The sequence below is a fragment of the Ornithodoros turicata genome, chromosome 1 (genome assembly GCF_037126465.1).
Source record: "Ornithodoros turicata isolate Travis chromosome 1, ASM3712646v1, whole genome shotgun sequence".
NCBI classification, from domain to species: Eukaryota; Metazoa; Arthropoda; class Arachnida; order Ixodida; family Argasidae; genus Ornithodoros; species Ornithodoros turicata.
In genome coordinates, this window is record NC_088201.1 from 28880939 (window position 1) to 28886091 (window position 5153).

Sequence of the window (5153 nt, forward strand, 5' to 3'; positions counted from 1 at the left end):
GGGCCTGCGAGATTCATGTACGCGTCGTTTGTAGGGTTGAAGAGTTGCGGAGCATTCGCCGCATCATTTCCGACTGCGCCGCGGCACACGGGTGCCCTGGGAGACTGGATTCCGAAACCAGCAGCCTTAACAGTGTAATATTAACAGCCTCAAGGTGCTTTATTATTCCACACAAAAAATTCAAAGTGCAAGCTAAACGGCACTTGAGCGCACACGGAAGAATGAGTTTTTCTCCTTTTCTTTTTTTACCGTCACTATTAACGCTTTTTTAGCTTCGAGCTCTCGAATTTCTGCAAAGTTTTGCAGTATTGCGCAATGTTCTCACGATCTGAAACTGTAAAGTTCGCGTGATTTGGCTATCCCCTGACCATTACTGGTCCGTCCCTCGAAGCACACATTGTTGCCGTGACGTTGAAGCAACATTGCAAATGTTGTCCAACGTGGAGCAAACGTTTTGCAACATTCGTTAATAATATTACCAAAAGTGGACCAACGCTCCAATGTTGCTAGAGAACAGTGCCTGAACGTTCCTGAGTCACCTTCGAGCAACATTGCGCGAACGATGCTGGAGAACATTTGACATTGAGACAAACAGCGTCCCAGCCACTACAGCCACATTCCTTCAGCTCAAATAAAACAAGGAGGGAACGTTTGTGTTATGTTGCTGCAATATTGAGACAGCATCACAACCATATATTCCGTCAACGCAAATTACAATATTGAGGCAATATTTGTGTTATGTTGCTGCAACATATACAGGGTTCGCCAAGATAAACTTCGGGGTTTGTAACGAAGATAAAACAAATAAGAACAGTGTCGGAAAGCTAGAGTAGACGTTAGAGGACGTATTATGCCCCCAAATTTTATGTCCATAATGCCGCCTAGTCTGTTACTCTGCGGATAAATCGTGAAAATTAAAAAACCGCCGCTGCCTAATCGGCTATACCTGTGTTCCAGCTACTTTCCTCAGGTAGCGACACGGCCGAAAGCGGCGTCGCAGAGAACTAGTCCGCATTCAGTTCCACATGTTCGATGTCGTCTGCAACACAGCGCTCGACTGCTTCGCCATCTGACGGAAAGGAGCTGAACCACAGTTTCTGTTTCAGCTCCTTCAGGTAATAATTAACATACATAATATGTTTGGTAATAACTTTCCGTTTATAGCAGCGTGGCGTCGTCATCTCAGATGTGTATTAAACTAAAAGTGAGTAAGCACAAGTAAATGTTAAATTTTAAGTCAGAACTATTTGTGACATCCAATCTGTGTCCAGTTATCCACTAAAATACCTTGCGGGGACATATCTGGGATGACAAAGGAGGGTTAAAATGCATATCTCACGGACGTCCTGTAGATGTAAGTTGGATCCTCACGAATCTCCAGCAGACATCCAAATATCCAGAATGAGATATCACATAGATATTGCCTGGATGTAAATGATTTACTGGGAAGTGGCGCCCATACAGGTACGTACGGGCGGAACATGTAACAATTTCCACTCTCCCGAAATCCCAGTAACATCCTGCATACCGCAAGGCTCTGTTCTCGGACCTCTGCTGTTCCTCATCTATATCAATGACTTACCTAGTTGTCTAACATCAACCGTCCGACTCTTTGCAGACGACTGCGTCATTTATCGTAAAATCGCTTCTCCTAGTCTGGGGAGCGAGGTGCAAGGTTGGTATGCTACGCAGACGCAGACTGGGCAGGTGACATCAGGGACCGTAGATCAACAAGCGGCTACTTCATTAGTCTAAGAGGATAAGCCCTGTTTCGTGGTCCAGCAGGAAGCAGACGTCCGTGGCGCTTTCATCGACAGAGGCTGAATACGTCTCAGAGGTGCATGCATGCCTTACAGAAAGTGCTGTGGCTGCGACAGTTGCTCACCGACTTCGGCCGCAGCATGGACGAGCCTGTTTGCTCGAAGACAACCAGGGTTGCATCAAGCTGTCGGTTAACGAGGGCATTAGCGCGAGGACGAAGCACATCGACGTTCGTCATCATCATCTGCGCGACCTAGTTCACCACAGAGTCATCGACCTCCAGTACGGCCAAACTATAGCGAGATATGGTCACTTACACATGGACATTTTTACGAAGCCACTGTCGCGAGCAAGACTTCAGAACCTTTCAACGCCATCAACGGGGCCGTTCAGGCCTCGTTGATGGCTAGTCGTCGAGGGGGGGGGGGGGAACAAACGACAACATCATTTTGGTACGTGTGCGTCTATGCATGCGCACCCGCCCACGTTTTCTCATTCTCAGTAAACCTGTTGCACCCGCACTGTTCGGCCGTCTGTCATTGCAGATCCAATATAGTCCCATACCATCCCATAGTAATGCATAGAGTAGGCATAGTCACAAAAAGTCAATTTAAGGCTGTAAACAAGGAGATAGTCAAAACAGGTCATAAATCACGTCAGTAGTCCCATACCATCCCATAGTAGTGCATGTAGTAGTCATCATAGTCTTAAAAAGTCCATTTATAGGTGTAAACAAGGAAATAGTCATAGCATGTCATATATGATGCAGGTAGTCCCATATCATCCCATAATAATGGATAGAGTAGTCCTAGTCATAAAAGTCAAATTATAGGCCTAAGGAAGGAAACAGTCAAAACAGGTCATAAACCATGCAGTTAGTCCTATACCATCTTATTGTAGTGCGTAGAGCAGTAATTGTCGCAAAAAGTCAATTTATAGTTATCCCCAAGAACACTCGCGATCCTCAGGACGTCCTCAAAGTGTCATCGCGTCCTCGTCCGTGATGGGATGTCCGGAGGAGATCCGGAGAGAGTCATCATGGGATCTTCCAGTGATAGTCACTTGCGTACATCCTGCGGCCGCCAGCCGGAGGACATATATAGGAGAAGTAAATTAGTTTAATATTGCGATGTGCATTTCTATGCCTGCACCCATTAATTAGTGTTTCGGTTTGTTTGTCATAACCAAGTTCAACCAAATCAGCAGTGATCATTTATAAACTACAAAAATACCACGAAGCGAAAATACAAAAAATACAGTGGTACAAATACAAATTGAATGATTTCAACGGATACTGCATGCACTGAGTTCGATGTGCAACAAAATATAGCTTGCTAGACCTCTCATTGTGATCTTGTTGCCATGAACATCCGTGCAACGTCCCTGATGGGATGCTGCACGGAGCAGTTCCGTGGAAGATACAGAAAAGTGATGGCATAGTACAGCGCGTGCTTGACTTTCGGTGGATGTTTTAAATCATCTAAGTAGGAAACACGGACGTTACCTTGGTTGTATCCTCATCATCCAAGGAATTCGTCACTGGTGCGTTGCTTATACATGAAATTGAATTAAACTTAGGTACCTCACCCTTGGTTTTGACTGTGATGCTAGGAGGACTCTCGCACATGCGGGAGTTTGCACAATATATAGTTTATGTTTTGTCTGCGAAAGGAAATGCCACTGTTGGATATTCCTTTCAAAGTTGGCTGTCTTAGTCTTACACTTAGTGGCATGTGGCCTTTTATATTTTTTGCTTTTTATACCACGGCACCCATTGTCCGTCGTCGAAAAATAATCAAAAATGTGAGACGGAAAATGACAAGCTGGTAGCGGAGGTTGGAAACTGCAAGAGACAGAGTGCGTTTCCACTGTAAACGTCGGCACACTTCTAGAAGTGAGAAATGAAAGCAGATTTACTGGAGGATTTTACATGATCCTATAGTGCTCCTGAGAGTATCCCAGTCTTGTCCCCAGGTGTTGTCCCTAGGACCATCTCTGGAGTCTCATTCTAACACTTTTCTAACAAATTGAGGATCATGCGGGGATATTCCCAGGATAGCACTGCTGTCCCACAATGACATCCTCAGGATGAGTGAGGGATGTCAGCGTGTTCTTGGGGTCGCTTCCGCCATCTTGCGCAGGCAGGACATGTCCGGTTCAGTGACCAAACTGGGCCCTGTCGGGCACGTCGGGTTCAGTGCCCACATCCCTAGGACGTCCGAAAAGACATCCGGTAAGACATCCTTAGGACGTCCAATAGGACATCCGATAGTAAGACATCCGGTAAGACGTCCGATATGACATCCGGTAAGACATCCTTAGGACGTCCGATATGACATCCGGTAAGACATCCTTAGGACGTCCGTGATATGACCTGCATACGGCCATACGGCATATGACCCTGCTGGTCATATCACCTGCACATCTTACTTTAACACGGAGTGGGAGGACCAGTTGATAACTTCCTTAACATCGTCGTCCGGGGTTGACATCCTGGGGACGATCGCAGGACGTTTCTGTGTTGTTGGGGAAACAAGGCAAACAAACAATAACTTTCATCATGCAGGTAGTCCCATGCCATCCAATAGTAGCTGTCGGTTGGGCAGCGCGCCCAACGATGCTGTTTCAGCAGATTGTCTATTTGGCCAGCGCAAGCCAGAGCCCTGTAAGACGCAACCAACGCATCAGCGCGGCCAGAGCGGTGCATGGCATCTGCATCCACAAGGCCACTAGCTGCATCCATCCCGTTTGGAAACCGCGGACGGTGTCATATATGGAATAGACGACTTCAGAAAATCCCAGAATGCTTAGCGCCGCTTTGAACTGTACGTGGGAGCTTATACTAATACGAAAGAAACGGGTGGCCTCCAAACTGTTTCGATTTCTCACCTACCGGTCCATTGTCCACGACGTGTCAAGGTCTGCGAAACCGAAACGTGAAGGATTATTCGTCGTTCCCCCACTCAGTAAGCGCCCAGGATGCAATGCGTGCGCAAGGAGCACTGGGATTGTCTCAAATCGTCTATGTACATGTGCCCTCAGCAGTTGGAGAGAAATGCCTTATCCAATGCAGCTGATGCGATCCGTCGGACATGTGTCGTCGTACGTGTGGTAGAGCAAAAGAGACAAACGTGAAATGATCGAGCAACATCGCGACACCGCTGCGTCATCACCCTGTTCAGGGGTATGCGTTAAATAAAATTATGCATTCCGAATGATTGTGCCGAAAAAGACGGTATACTGCTCTCAACAGACATAAAAAGAGTCCACATTGGCAGTATTGAGATTGACGATACGGATATCAAAGGAAAGTGCAGACAGGAGCTGAACAAGTTCATGTTCGTATATCACCTCAACGTAAGATTCTCTTTTTGGCTACTCGCGGCGCAGCG